This window comes from Scyliorhinus torazame, chromosome 3, assembly GCF_047496885.1.
Source record: "Scyliorhinus torazame isolate Kashiwa2021f chromosome 3, sScyTor2.1, whole genome shotgun sequence".
Lineage (NCBI taxonomy): Eukaryota > Metazoa > Chordata > Chondrichthyes > Carcharhiniformes > Scyliorhinidae > Scyliorhinus > Scyliorhinus torazame.
The window spans coordinates 37012848-37029342 of NC_092709.1; positions in this window are offsets into that span (position 1 = coordinate 37012848).

The window sequence follows — 16495 nt, forward strand, 5'->3', positions numbered from 1 at the left end:
TACTATTTACTTATTTATGCTTGTTCTGGCGTTCAGTGCATCGTAATAAGGTGATATCACTGGCAGCTTTGGCATCAACATTATTACAAATGGAGAATGGTTATCGCTCTTCGCTGGATGTGCGGAACATAAGAACAGGAAAAGGCCATTTAGCCCCTGAAATCCAATCTACCATTCAGTGAGATCATGGCTGATCTTTGACTTAACTCTGTTGCCCTCCATTCCTTGCTGCCATTTAAGCAACTCCCAGTTTTAAATGTCGACTTTTTAAAGTGGTGGGAACTGTCTTAAAGGAAAATGGCAAATACAGAAGAGTAAAAAAGACAAATGGATAATAAATGTCAGCTGAAACAAATATGTTTATTAATGGATAAAATCTAAGTTATAACATATATATAGTCACAGGGCTAGTGACAGCAAACATGATGATTTTATTTGTTCTGCAATTAATACAGTCAACTCTCCCCATTGAGAAGTCCAATTTTTTTCATTGTGAAGGCAAAATTGCTCATTGGACATGAGATCAGAAAATACTCAGCAGATCTGGTAGTATCTGTGGTGGGAGAAACTAACAGCTAGTCTCAGAAGTGGTGACCACAAAGCTATCGCTGATTGTTGTAACATCCCATCTGATTCACTGATTTCCTTTCAGGGAGGAAATCTGCCATCCTTACCTGTCCAGGCCAACATTTGACTCCAGACCTGCAGCAATGTGAACCGCTCTCTGAAAGGCCCAGCAGTGACACCTGCACCCCATGAAAGAATAAATTCATAGTTAGCATGATTTCTCCTCCACAGATGCTAACAGGCATGTTGGGCGGGATTCTCCGTCCCCCCGCCGGGTGGAGAATCCCCGGTGGGAGACACGAATCCCGCCCTGACGCTGGTTGCCGTATTCTTCGGTGTCATTTTTGGAGGGGGTGGGATTTCCGTCATGCCGGTTGGGGGCTGTTGACAGCGCCCCCCTCTCGGCGATTCTCCGGGCCCTGATGGGCCATGTGTCCATCCATTTTTGGCCAGTCCTGCCTGCGTGAATCACTCAACTCTTGCACCAGTGGGACCTGGCAGGTGAGTATGCGTGGACGGCCTTCGGGGGGGGGGGGGGGTGGGGGGGGGGGGGGGGGGGAGATCCGACCCCCGGGGGGGGACCCACGGTGGCCTGGCCCACGATCGGGGCCCACCGATCTGCGGGCGGGCTTATTCCACGGCAGCACTCCTTCCTTCCATGCCAGGCCCCTGTGGGACTCCGGCATATTGCCCGGGCGCCAGCGCGGAGAAGAGAAAATCCTGCACATGTGCGCGAATACGCCGGCTGGTCCACGCATGCGTGGAATCACGCCGGCTGTTCCACGCATGCGCAAACTTGCGCCAGTCCTTCGACGCTGGCTGGAGCGGCGCCAACCCCACCGGCGTCAACCTAGCCCTCTAGAAAGGTGAGAATTCCTCACCTTGGGGGGCCATTGACGCCCGAGTCGTTGACGCCGGTTTTCCCACCGGCGTGGGGACTTAGTCCCCAGAAGGGAGGATCCCGACCATTGAGTCTATTTCCAGCATTTTCTGTTTTCATTTAGATTTCTAGCGCCTGCAGTACTTTGCTTTTTCTGTTAGGATATTTGATTTTTGTTTCCTGTTGCTGCTACGTAAACCAGGAATGACACAATGGATAGTATGCCAATACCAAGAAGTGAGGGAGAAAAGGAACAAGATCATTATTTCAGAGCTAACACATTGGGCGTCATTCTCCGACCCCCCGCCGGGTCGGAGAATGGCCGTTGGCCGCCGTGAATCCCGCCCCCCGCCCCCGCCGAAGCCTCCGAAGGGAGAAAAGTCGGCGGGGCGTTAATGGCGCCGCTGCCGCGGAGAATGTCACGGGTCTGCGCAAGGCAGCCGATTATCGGCCTGCCGATATTCTCCCTTCCGGATGGGCCGAAGTCCCGTCGACGTGATGACCGTTCACGTCGACGTGAATCAAACCTCCTTTTCATCGGCGTGACCCGGTGCTCCAGGCTCACGCCGACCAGCGAGGAGGTGAGTGACGGCCTGGGGGGTTGGCTCTGGGCAGGAAATGGCGTGGCCGCAGACTGATTGCGTGAGGAGAGGTGTGTCTCGGCTTGTGTGTGTGTGTGTGCGGCGGGGGGGGGGGGGGGGGTGGTTAGAGTAGGCTGGGCTCCGGGGGAGTGCCGGGAGGGGGTCCGTGCCGGGGTGGAGGTTGGGGGGGGGGGGGTCCGTGCCGGGGTGGAGGTTGGGGGGGGGGTCCGTGCCGGGGTGGAGGTTGGGGGTTGGGGGGGGGTCCGTGCTGGGGTGGAGGTTGGGGGTTGGGGTCCGTGCCGGGGTGGAGGTTGGGGGTTGGGGGGGGGTCCGTGCCGGGGTGGAGGTTGGGGGGGGGGGGTCCGTGCCGGGGTGGAGGTTGGGGGTTGGGGGGGGGGTCCGTGCTGGGGTGGAGGTTGGGGAGGGGGTCCGTGCCGGGGTGGAGGTTGGGGAGGGGGTCCGTGCCGGGGTGGAGGTTGGGGGTTGGGGGGGGGTCCGTGCCGGGGTGGAGGTTGGGGGGGGGGGTTCCGTGCCGGGGTGGAGGTTGGGGGTTGGGGGGGGGGTCAGTGCCGGGGTGGAGGTTGGGGGTTGGGGTCCGTGCCGGGGTGGGTGATGGGAGGGCAAATGAGTTGGTCCACCTGGCCAGGTGCCAGCCTCCAACAGTTGGACCCATGCGGTCCATGCCACCTGGCTGGGGGGAGGAGGGGATATGTGCAATGATGACATGTCGTCGTTCCCCTCCCCCCCACCAGGCCGTCATGTTTTCAGACCATCCAGCGATGTTGGCCGCCGTGGTGGCAGCCGCTCATGTCTATGTTGCCCTGGATGAGGAGGAGGAGCGTGCCAGAGAGGCGGCGCATGCTGCCGCAGAGGGGCAGGCGGCAGCCGCCCAGGCTGGAGGGACACCTGACCGACAGGACGAGGAGGGGGAGGAGGACGTCGCGGCCCCACGGCAACGGAGGCACCCGAGGGCGCCCCGTGTGTACCGGCCCCGGCAGTCATACCAGGACCTCACGGACCGGGAATGCAGGAGGAGACTCCGGATGAGCCGGGAAACCGTGGCACACATCTGCCACCTGCTGGCACACCTGGCACCGCGTGGCAATGGCGGGGGACACCCTCTCCCCGTGTCCGTCAAGGTTACGGTGGCCCTGAACTTTTATGCAACGGGGTCATTCCAGGCACCGAGTGGGGACCTGTCCGGCATATCGCAGACATCGGTGCATCCGGGCAGTGACAGATGCCCTTTATGCCATGGCGCACCGCTACATCCGCTTCCCCGTGGACCGGGCCAGCCAAGATGCCCGGGCTGTGGGCTTCTCTGCCGTTGCCGGGTTCCCCATGGTCCAGGACGCGATCGATGGGATGCACGTCGCCGTGCGGCCACCTGCAGAGAACAGGGCCGTGTTCACTAATAGGAAGAGGACCTATTCAATGAACGTACAGGTGGTCTGCGACCACCGCATGATGATCCTGCACGTCTGCGCCCGTCACCCAGGCAGTGTACACGACTCATTCGTGTTGTCGCGGTCATCCATCCCCGGCATGTACGAGGGACGCCATCCCCGGCTGAGGGGCTGGTTGCTGGGCGACAGGGGCTACCCATTGCGATCGTGGCTGATGACGCATATACGGAGGCCACGCAATGAGGCGGAGAACCGCTACAATGATGCCCATGTAGCGACAAGGGGAGTGATCGAGTGGTGCTTTCGCGTGCTGAAGATGCGTTTCAGGTGCCTGGACCTCTCTGGGGGCGCCCTCCAGTATCGGTCAGATAGGGTCGGCCGCATCATTGTGGTGTGCTGCGTCCTGCACAACATAGCCCAGCAGAGGGGCGATGTGCCGCAGGCAGAGGAGGGCGGAGTGGAGGAGCAGCAGGAAGAGGCCCAGTCCTCCCCAGATGAGGGGGATGGGGACAATGGTCAGGGCAGACGGGGTAGACACAGGCGGGTGGCTGTCCATCGTTACCGGCTGGCCCAGCGGGCACGGGACAGACTGATAGACGCCCGCTTCACTGACTAGATGGGCGTGGGAATCGGGTAGTATGGCCACAGACCGCACACCATGACAACAGCCGACCACCCACACCCCCCACCCATCCACCCACCCAGCACCCTCACCCCCCTCCCCAACCCCACACACCCCACCCGCATGCACACCACCCCCAATTGCCGATCCACCGGCGGCACAACGGGCCGGGCTCACCCAGTTGCGGGTGGACGCGTGTCTATCGCAGGCCATGGAGAATGATGACAACCCGCCTCCGATGAGCTCCTGGCTCTACATCGTTGGACTATGTCTGACCCATGGCCACAGTACCACCATCCACCCGGACCATCCCTGCATGCGGCTGTGACACTGCAGCGCACGGTCCCGTCCTCTGCCCGGGGGATGTTGATGGCGGACCAGGGGGAAGGGGGCAGACTCACCTGGGGCTGAGGTAAGACCACCCCTCACACACACACTTGCGCTCAACGTACATGACACCCCCGCACACTTTGGAAAGAGCACAAAGGCAGCTTCGGTCGGTGCCCTAGCCCCTAAAACTCATCTGTGCCCTGCACCCGTGCCAACTTACTCAGTGTCTAATTGTTTGGCCTTACGGGCCCTTTGACTACGTCTACGTGGTTCCCCAGACGGTACAGCAGAACTGGAGGTGGACTCCTGTGATTCCTGCCCTCTGACACTGGATCCCTTTGGCGGCCGTTTCCTGGGGCGTCCTGGCCTAGATGGGCCAGGCTGCGGCCCGGGCGACTGGGATGGCGAGCTGCCAGCCTGTCCTGCCCGTTGCCCACCCGATGCACCTGGGACGGAAGGGGGGGAGTCCGAGGTGTCGCGGTGTACCGGGACCTCCCCTACAGAGGGAGCCGGGATGGACCACACCACCTCCTCCTCCCTCGGGGTGCCCGATGGCCCCCAGGCCTCTACATGGGTGGGGGATGCGAACGGACTGGCCATCCGACGCGCCCCCGACATCTGGCGCTGCCAGTCCTGGAGGCCCGTGCTGGTATCGACAGGGGTCTGCAGGTTTGCAGCCAGGAAGCCCAGGGGGTTGTCGAACCCTGTCTGCGACAGTGCGACGCCAGCTCGCACATGGCCACTGGCGCCGATGCCCTCAGCGATGGCCTGCTGAAACTGGGCCATGGCCTGCAGAGACTGGGCCATGGCCTGCAGAGACTGGGCTATGGCCTGCTGAGACTGGGCCATGGCCTGCTGAGACTGGGCCATGGCCTGCTGAGACTGGGCTATGGCGTTGAGCGCCTCTGCCATCTGGCGCTGGCACTGGCTCATGGCCTCCTGTGAGAGGGCAGCCATTTCCTGGGCCACAGACGCCGCCTGCACGGAAGGCCCCAGGCCTCGCAAACCGTTCCCCATGTCTGACACCATCGCACCCATTGCCTCCACCGCGGACGCCACCCGTGCGGTGTCAGCCTGGGTGGCACGCATGACCGGGACCACTCCCAGCTCCTGCACGCGGGTGGACTCCTCCACCTGCGACCACAGCCGCCGCAAGCCACCCGTCACCCTATTCGCTCGTCTCCGTGTCGGTGGTTGCATCGGATCTATGTGTGGGTGTGGTAACTGCAGGAACCCGGGATCCATCTGGGCGGCAGATGTTCGCTTGGCCTGGGCTACCCTCCGACCGCCCGGTCCCTCTGCTGCTCCTACCTCCACCTGCTGTACCGGGACGGCTGTGTTGTGCGCACCAGTGAGTGTACCAGACGCCTCATCACTAAAGTGCCCAACCGTGGTGAGTGTTTCTGCGATGGTGGAGGGTGTTGGTGACAGCAGTGGCGTTGTGTCGTGCTCTTCGTCCCACTCTGAGTCCATGGCACTTTGGGGTGGGGGTTCGTCTCCACCCATCCACTCTGAGTCACTGTCCGGTATTTCGTCTTCCCGGGTAGGGGTGTCCTGGGTAGTGCTGTCCCGGGTAGTGCTGTCCCGGGTAGTGGTGTCCCGGGTAGGGGTGTCCTGGGTAGTGGTGTCCCGGGTAGGGGTGTCCTGGATAGTGGTGTCCTGGGTAGTGGTGTCCTGGCTCGGATGTGACGGGGGCCTGTGGCTGCCCCCCTCATCGCTGGGTGGTCGCTCCCGCACGTGACGGGGGTGTCGTCTCCCTGTTGCTCCAGGTCTCTCCGTCTCCCATGGTGTGCGAGGGGCATCCTGCGGGCGTCGCATGCTGGAGGGTCCGGGTCTCTCCGTCTCCCGTGGTCTCCGAGGGGCATCCTGCGGGCGTCGCATGCTGGAGGGTTCGGGTCTCTCCGTCTCCCGTGGTCTCCGAGGGGCATCCTGCGGGCGTCGCATGCTGGAGGGTGCGGGTCTCTCCGTCTCCCGTGGTCTCCGAAGGGCATCCTGCGGGCGTCGCATGCTGGAGGGTGCGGGTCTCTCCGTCTCCTGTGGTCTCCGAGAGGCATCCTGCGGGCGGTCTGCATCTGCGGGGATGGGTGCCTGGACGTTTGGTCCTGCGATACACAATGAAGCATGCATGGCTAGACATCAGGCAGTGATCAGGTGATACGGGGGAGGGGGATATAGGGGAGGGGGGATATGGGGACGGGCTGTTGGTGGCTCACTTGCTCGTGGGGCCCCGACCTCTGCATCAGCAACCTCCCGGTCCTCAGGTCCGCCAGCCAGTTCCAGGGCCCTTTCCTCGTGTACGGTCAGTGGCCTCTCATCAGCGGGCCCTCCTCCAGTCCTCACATGCTCCCTATTGTTGTGTGCGCGCTTCTCCTGGGGGGGGGGGGGGGTAGTGGCAGGGGTAAAAGGCAACAGTGTTAGGCAGGTATATGAATGCACGCCATCGGTTGCGCGTGCATTGCAGAGGTTAAGGTTAGGGCTGGATTCACTTGGGGATATGGGGGAGGGGGGGATATGGGGGATATGGGGGAGGGGGGATATGGGGGATATGGGGGAGGGGGGATATGGGGGAGGGGGGAATATGGGGGATATGGGGAGGGGGGATATGGGGGAGGGGGGAATATGGGAGATATGGGGGAGGGGGGGATATGGGGGAGGGGGGATATGGGGGAGGGGAGAATATGGGGGATATGGGGGAGGGGGGATATGGGGGATATGGGGGAGGGGGGGATATGGGGGATATGGGGGAGGGGGGATATGGGGGATGGGGGGGATATGGGGGAGGGGGGGATATGGGGGAGGGGGGATATGGGGGATATGGGGGAGGGGGGATATGGGGAGGGGGGATATGGGGGAGGGGGGATATGGGGGAGGGGGGATATGGGGGATATGGGGGAGGGGGGATATGGGGGATATGGGGGAGGGGGGATATGGGGGCGGGGGGATATGGTGGAGGGGGGGATTTGGGGGAGGGGGGATATGGGGGATATGGGGGAGGCTCACCCTGCCTGCTCTGACGAGGTTGTTCACCTTCTTGTGGCACTGGGTGCCTGTCCGTGGTGTTAGGGCCACAGCGGTGACGGCATCTGCCACCTCCCTCCACAGACGCCGGCTGTGGCGTGGGGCAACTCTGCGGCCGTGCCCGGGATACAGGGCGTCCCTCCTCTGCTCCACCGCGTCCAGGAGCGCCTCCACATCGCGTGACTCGAACCTCGGGGCTGAGCGACGGCCAGCCATCAAGTCGGGTGTTGCGGTCGGCTGTTCCGGTCGGGTGGGGGGGAGCTGCGCGGCCTTATGAGCCGTCACGCCGTGCAGCGCGTATGACGCTGCACGTAGTGAACCACTGCGCAAGCGCGGATCCCGTTACGTCGCTGCTAGCCCATTTCGGGCCGCAGACTATCGGCCCATTTTTATGACGTGACGCAAGTGGGATTTGCGCCGTTTTTTGCGCCGATCGGCGGACTTTCCGCCGATAATGGAGAATTTCGCCCATTGTTTTAAACATTTGTCTGCCAGAATGTTTAACGCTTTTCATTTATCCAGTACCTGGTTGTCTTCTGATATATTCTGTCAAATCTCTAACTATTATGGGTGACCCTTCTCAGCCTTGCTAGAATAGAATTGGTTCGACATTCTGGGTTTATAATTGTTGCCTGCAGGCATTTTCTTCTGTTTTTTTTTACATTTATTGATTACTTGTCACTCAAATGTGGAAGAGGTTTGAACACATTTTTCTTCCCTTTTTCTTGGATTCCTTGCAATATACACCCAAGGTGATTGATTGATTGATATTTATTGTCACATGTACCGAAGTGCAGTGAAAAGTGTTTTTTTGTGGCCAAGGGGACGTACGTGCATTGTAGACAAAAGATAAATCGACAGAGTACATTGACAAATGGCACATCAACAAATAGTGATTGAACGGTGATAAGAGATAAAAGAAAATTGTCTGGTTGAGAGAGCTCGCAGAGTGGCCATGCCCCACCCCCATCTTGAATCAAGGTGGTAGTTACACATCCTAACCACATGTGATTGCTGATCCCTCTCAATCTGGAATCTGTTGGGTATACCTAAAAACTTTGATTGAATATCCCGCCCTTACAGAAGGGCACAGTTTTCACTGACCCATGACTGAATGGCTAAGGTGAGCAACTCGGGTCTGAGGAATAAGGGGCAAAATTCTCCATAATCGACGCGATGTACGCCGACCGGCGCCAAAAACGGCGCAAATCAGTCCAGCATCGCGCCGCCCCAACGGTGCGGAATCCTCCACATCTTGAGCGGCCGAGCCCTAACCTTGAGGGGCTAGGCCCGCACCGGACTGAGTTCTGCCCCTCCAGCTGGCGGGAAAGGCCTTTGGTGCCCCGCCAGCTGGCGCGGAAATGACATTGCCGGACGGCGCATGCGCGGGAGCATTAGCGGCCGCTCACGGCAACCCCGCGCATGCGCAGTGGAGGGGGTCTCTTCCGCCTCCGCCATGGTGGAGACCATGGCGAAGGCGGAAGGAAAAGAGTGCCCCCACGGCACAGGCCCGCCCGCGGATCGGTGGGCCCTGATCGCGGGCCAGGCCTCCGTGGGGGCACCCCCCCCCGGGGCCAGATCGCCCCGCGCTCCCCACAGGACCCCAGAGCCCACCCGCGCTGCTTTGTCGCGCCGATAAGAGAGGTGGTTTAATCCACGCCGGCGGGACAAGCATTCTAGCAGAGGGTCTTCGGCCCATTAGGGCCGGAGAATCGCTGGGGGGGCCCGCCAACCGGCGCGGTGCAATTCCCGCCCCTGCCGAATCTCCGGTGCCGGAGAATTCGGCAACCGGCGGGGGCGGGATTCACTCCAGCCCCCGGTGATTCTCCAACCCGGCAGGGGGTCGGAGAATCTCGCCCAAGATGTAGAAGGTGTGGGCGTCTTACATGCCAATATATATTATGAATTCAAGACTTCATTATATTGTTGGACTTCATTATGCTCTTAAAGAAAATTATATTGGACAATTTGGTGACAAAAATCTGAAGGAATTTCTGCAATATTATCTCGCAAAATTTATACATGTGTCTTTGCCTGATGTTGATTGAACTACTTGTGGTATTATCAGGTATTACAGTATTGCAGAACCCGAGAGGCTGAAGACCATTGGTTAAACCTAGGAGTTTACCATTGGCTGTTGATATGTAGCTCCGCCTTGACAGGCGGGGTATAAGAACCGGTGCCATCCCAGCAGCCCTCATTTCTGTACCGAAGCTGCTGGGGAACAGTTCTAGTCGATTAAAGCCTTCAGTTATGTTATCACTTCGTCTTTGATTGGAATTAATTGCGCATCACTACTTAAGTAGTCCATGGACAGATGAGGAGGGGAAAAAGAACATTTTCAAACAAAAATATATTTATGAATATATTTAGAAGGTTTGGACAAAAGTAAAATCTGTAATGAATTATGTTTAGTCAGATTAGGTTGTCACAATTTTTATGTTTGTTTATTAAAATCTTCCCTATTGATAGAAAGGAATTACTATCCAAAATGGTGCCATTTTTCAATTGTGTTTTCAGTTGATCCTGTAAGTCAATCACAATCCTGGACCAGGTAGGAACAGTTTTGATCTCCAGTGTTGGAAATATGTGTATATGTAGGCAGGGTAAACCCTATGGGCTCGATTCAACTAAATGGGAACAAAGTTCCATAGCAAGCATGTTTAGCCGCGTGTTTCCCAGCGGGTAACACGTGGCTGAGGCCGCACATAGCCCGGTTTTGTACAATGGGAAGCTCTGCTTGCCGGAGTCCCCAGTGTAGCAAGAGATCGGGATGCCATTTTTAATTGGCGTCCCGATCTCTGAGGCCCCCAAAGTGATCCCCTACCACCCCCCAGCCCAAACACACTATGGGAGATTCCCCAGCCCTTCCACACTCCCTTTCCCATACACCCGAGCAGGGCACCCCTGACCCGATCACGGGCTCGCAAAACATTCCAGCTTGGCACCTTGGCAGTGTGAACCTGGCAGTGCCCTTGCCAACTGGCAATGCCCCCTGGGCAGTGCCAGTCTGGCATTCAGGTGGCACACTCCCAGGCTGGCACCAGTGCCAGGGCACCACCCTTCCCAAACGGCATGCAGCTGGGGGCTTCCATTCCCTGGGAGACCCCCACGGGTAACATTCTGACCGGTCCCCATTTTTGGGGACCAGTGCTGAATGGCACTCACCCGAGGTCCCTGAGGCAAAGGGGATGAATCCCAAATCCTCGAGTACCTCGGAAATCTGCACATTAGAGTGAGACTTACAGTCTCGCTCTGATATGTAGATTTGCCAAAAAAGTGATCCCGCCCACAATGGGTGGGATTTAAATTGCAACATCTCGCGAGACCATGTTGGATCTTGCGAGGTGTTGTGAGTCAGGTAGATGTAGGAATGGGATCTCCCGACTTTTACTGGCCATGCTGCATCATGGCGAGCTGCTTTTCCGGCACAGCATGGTCATTGGATCGTGCTCTATGAATGAATAATCTGCCCACACTTACCATCCAGTTCCCATTTTATAGGTGGTCAACCCACAAGTCCTCATTCTACTCTCAACTCTAAAGTCTGACCAGATCCCATTGGAGTGGATAAAATTTTTCAAAGCTCACAAGTCAGAACGCGTCGGCCTTAGTTTAACAGTTTATTGCACCACTTGTGTCATGGATTTGCCTTGCAACAGCAGTAACACAAGTTTAACAAGATGTAATGCGATGTCATATGCCGAGCAACAGGATTAAATGTGCCTAGCAGCAGCCAGCCAACAAAAGATAGGATGCGATGCGTCTTTCCCAGTATCGAGATTAGCAGGTAGAATAAGGTGTGATTCTCCTATTAATAGGAACAACTTATCTAGATGATTAGGAGATCAGTGAGACATACACATGCTAATTTCTAGAGTAAGGGGCGCGATGGCGGGACAGAGTGTCCGCGCTGTTGTGAACGCCGTCGCGTTTCACGACGGCACGAAATGGGCGCGGGCACTAGCAATTCACACCGCTCCAGTCTCACTTCCTGGCGCGCACTGGGGGCAGCGCCAACCCGCGCATGCGCAGTTGGGCCGCGCCAACCCGTGAATGCATGCGGTACTTCTTCAACGCGCCAGCCCCGACGCAACATGGCGTGGGGGTTCAGGGGCCGCGTAATAAAATAGGGCCGGGGCTGGAGAGGCCGGCCCGCTGATTGGTGGGACCCGATCGCGGGCCTGACCCCATCGGCGCCCCCCCCCCCCCCCCCCCGGTGAAGGAGCACCTCCCCGCCCCCAGACCGCTGCCGTTTCCACATGGCCGCTCGGCCCATCAAGGCGGGAGAATCGGCGGCCCGCGGCCCGCGACTGGCGCCGCACCAAACGCGCCGGCGCCGGAGAATTGCCTGCCGGCAGGAAAAAATGACGCAAATGGCGATTCTCCCATACGGCGCGGCATGGGAGAATCCCGTCCGAGGAATTTAATTTGAGTGTGTGCAGACAGCCAAATACACAGAAAGCAGAAACAAAGGGAAACAAAGGTAGCATTGCCAGAACCCTCAGAAGTAAGGCAGGCCAGTTTACATTGAACATCCTGCAGGCCAGTTTCCACCTAACAGCCTGCAGGTCAGTTTTCCATCTAATAGCCTCCAAGTCTGTCTCTAGGGCTGCACCACAACACATGCTGGTCGATGAAGGAACTCCCATTCCATCTACGGTAGGCTTCAAGTCAGAGAACCAAGCAAATGTCGTGGAACGAGTGAGCAACCACTAAACAGGTTTAAAAAAAAACCACAATTTTAATGGCACACTGGACAGGTAACAATAAGATAACCTGAACCCGAGCAAGGTCGGGTTTAGGCAAACCTTGCAATCTGGGTCCGAAGTCTTATACATGGCGACTGCGAGACAGCACCAAAAACAAATGGCTGAATATGCCCACAGCTCCAGGGGAAGGTAGTGAATAAATTATTGAAATAACTTTAAGTGAAACTGTTTTTCTTGTGCAGAGTTCAAGAAATAAATATCAAGTCTGGCTGAGAGACAGTGACCACAGGTGGTCTCAAGGGTAAGTTGAACAGCATGGGAAAGGTTTAAATGCTGGGTAAACCAATTTGAAAAGTCATGGGGCGTCATTCTCCGACCCCCCGCCGGGTCGGAGAATGGCCGTTGGCCGCCGTGAATCCCGCCCCCGCCCCCGCCGAAGTCTCCGAAGGGAGAAAAGTCGGCGGGGCGTTAATGGCGCCGCTGCCGCGGAGAATGTCACGGGCCTGCGCAAGGCAGCCGATTTTCGGCCTGCCGATATTCTCCCTTCCGGATGGGCCGAAGTCCCGTCGACGTGATGACCGTTCACGTCGACGTCAATCAAACCTCCTTTTCATCGGCGTGACCCGGTGCTCCAGGCTCACGCCGACCAGCGAGGAGGTGAGTGACGGCCTGGGGGGTTGGCTCTGGGCAGGAAATGGCGTGGCCGCAGACTGATTGCCTGAGGAGAGGTGTGTCTCGGCTTGTGTGTGTGTGCGGCGGGGGGGGGGGGGGGGGGGGGGGGGGTGGTTAGAGTAGGCTGGGCTCCGGGGGAGTGCCGGGAGGGGGTCCGTGCCGGGGTGGAGGTTGGGGGTTGTGGAGGGGGTCCGTGCCGGGGTGGAGGTTGGGGGTTGTGGAGGGGGTCCGTGCCGGGGTGGAGGTTGGGGGTTGGGGAGGGGGTCCGTGCCGGGGTGGAGGTTGGGGTTGGGGAGGGGGTCCGTGCCGGGGTGGAGGTTGGGGGTTGTGGAGGGGGTCCGTGCCGGGGTGGAGGTTGGGGGGGGGGGTCCGTGCTGGGGTGGAGGTTGGGGCGGGGGGGCGTCCGTGCCGGGGTGGGTGATGGGAGGGCAAATGAGTTGGTCCACCTGGCCAGGTGCCAGCCTCCAACAGTTGGACCCATGCGGTCCATGCCACCTGGCTGGGGGGAGGAGGGGATATGGGCAATGATGACATGTCGTCGTTCCCCTCCCCCCCACCAGGTCGTCATGTTTTCAGATCATCCAGCGATGTTGGCCGCCGTGGTGGCAGCCGCTCATGTCTATGTTGCCCTGGATGAGGAGGAGGAGGAGGAGGAGCGTGCCAGAGAGGCGGCGCAGGCTGCCGCAGAGGGGCAGGCGGCAGCCGCCCAGGCTGGAGGGACACCTGACCGACAGGACGAGGAGGGGGAGGAGGACGTCGCGGCCCCACGGCAACGGAGGCACCCGAGGGCGCCCCGTGTGTACCGGCCCCGGCAGTCATACCAGGACCTCACGGACCGGGAATGCAGGAGGAGACTCCGGATGAGCCGGGAAACCGTGGCACACATCTGCCACCTGCTGGCACACCTGTCACCGCGTGGCACTGGCGGGGGACACCCTCTCCCCGTGTCCGTCAAGGTTACGGTGGCCCTGAACTTTTATGCAACGGGGTCATTCCAGGCACCGAGTGGGGACCTGTCCGGCATATCGCAGACATCGGTGCATCGGTGCATCCGGGCAGTGACAGATGCCCTTTATGCCATGGCGCACCGCTACATCCGCTTCCCCGTGGACCGGGCCAGCCAAGATGCCCGGGCCGTGGGCTTCTCTGCCATTGCCGGGTTCCCCATGGTCCAGGGCGCGATCGATGGGATGCACGTCGCCGTGCGGCCACCTGCAGATAACAGGGCCGTGTTCACTAATAGGAAGGGGACCTATTCGATGAACGTACAGGTGGTCTGCGACCACCGCATGATGATCCTGCACGTCTGCGCCCGTTACCCAGGCAGTGTACACGACTCATTCGTGTTGTCGCGGTCATCCATCCCCGGCATGTACGAGGGACGCCATCCCCGGCTGAGGGGCTGGTTGCTGGGCGACAGGGGCTACCTATTGCGATCGTGGCTGATGACGCCTATACGGAGGCCACGCAATGAGGCGGAGAACCGCTACAATGATGCCCATGTAGCGACAAGGGGAGTGATCGAGAGGTGCTTTGGCGTGCTGAAGATGCGTTTCAGGTGCCTGGACCTCTCTGGGGGCGCCCTCCAGTATCGGTCAGATAGGGTCGGCCGCATCATTGTGGTGTGCTGCGTCCTGCACAACATAGCCCAGCAGAGGGGCGATGTGCCGCAGGCAGAGGAGGGCGGAGTGGAGGAGCAGCAGGAAGAGGCCCAGTCCTCCCCAGATGAGGGGGATGGGGGCAATGGTCAGGGCAGACGGGGTAGACACAGACGGGTGGCTGTCCACCGTTACCGGCTGGCCCAGCGGGCACGGGACAGACTGATAGACGCCCGCTTCACTGACTAGATGGGCGTGGGAATCGGGTAGTATGGCCACAGACCGCACACCATGACAACAGCCGACCACCCACACCCCCCACCCATCCATCCACCCAGCACCATCACCCCCCTCCCCAACCCCACACACCCCACCCGCATGCACACCACCCCCCCACTCCCAATTGCCGATCCACCGGCGGCACAACGGGCCGGGCTCACCCAGTTGCGGGTGGACGCGTGTCTATCGCAGGCCATGGAGAATGATGACAGCCCGCCTCCGATGAGCTCCTGGCTCTACATCGTTGGACTATGTCTGACCCATGGCCACAGTACCACCATCCACCCGGACCATCCCTGCATGCGGCTGTGACACTGCAGCGCACGGTCCCGTCCTCTGCCCGGGGGATGTTGATGGCGGCCCAGGGGGAAGGGGGCAGACTCACCTGGGGCTGAGGTAAGACCACCCCTCACACACACACTTGCGCTCAACGTACATGACACCCCCGCACACTTTGGACAGAGCACAAAGGCAGCTTCGGTAGGTGTAACATTGACTTTAATAACCAAAGGAGTTCATGCACGTGCCCTAGCGCCTAAAACTCATCTGTGCCCTGCACCCGTGCCAACTTACTCAGTGTCTAATTGTTTGGCCTTACGGGCCCTTTGACTAAGTCTACGTGGTTCCCCAGACGGTACAGCAGAACTGGAGGTGGACTCCTGTGATTCCTGCCCTCTGACACTGGATCCCTTTGGCGGCCGTTTCCTGGGGCGTCCTGGCCTAGATGGGCCAGGCTGCGGCCCGGGCGACTGGGATGGCGAGCTGCCAGCCTGTCCTGCCCGTTGCCCACCCGATGCACCTGGGACGGAAGGGGGGGAGTCCGAGGTGTCGCGGTGCACCGGGACCTCCCCTACAGAGGGAGCCGGAAGGAACCACACCACCTCCTCCTCCCTCGGGGTGCCCGATGGCCCCCAGGCCTCTACATGGGTGGGGGATGCGAACGGACTGGCCATCCGACGCGCCCCCGACATCTGGCGCTGCCAGTCCTGGAGGCCCGTGCTGGTATCGACAGGGGTCTGCAGGTTTGCAGCCATGGAGCCCAGGGGGTTGTCGAACCCTGTCTGCGACAGTGCGACGCCAGCTCGCACATGGCCACTGGCGCCGATGCCCTCAGCGATGGCCTGCTGAGACTGGGCCATGGCCTGCAGAGACTGGGCCATGGCCTGCAGAGACTGGGCTATGGCCTGCTGAGACTGGGCCATGGCCTGCTGAGACTGGGCTATGGCGTTGAGCGCCTCTGCCATCTGGCGCTGGCACTGGCTCATGGCCTCCTGTGAGAGGGCAGCCATTTCCTGGGCCACAGACGCCGCCTGCACGGAAGGCCCCAGGCCTCGCAAACCGTTCCCCATGTCTGACACCGTCGCACCCATTGCCTCCACCGCGGACGCCACCCGTGCGGTGTCAGCCTGGGTGGCACGCATGACCGGGACCACTCCCAGCTCCTGGACGCGGGTGGACTCCTCCACCTGCGACCGCAGCCGCCGCAAGCCACCCGTCACCCTATTCGCTCGTCTCCGTGTCGGTGGTTGCATCGGATCTATGTGTGGGTGTGGTAACTGCAGGAACCCGGGATCCATCTGGGCGGCAGATGTTCGCTTGGCCTGGGCTGCCCTCCGACCGCCCGGTCCCTCTGCTGCTCCTACCTCCACCTGCTGTACCGGGACGGCTGTGTTGTGCGCACCAGTGAGTGTACCAGACGCCTCATCACTAAAGTGCCCAACCGTGGTGAGTGTTTCTGCGATGGTGGAGGGTGTTGGTGACAGCAGTGGCGTTGTGTCGTGCTCTTCGTCCCACTCTGAGTCCATGGCACTTTGGGGTGGGGGTTCGTCT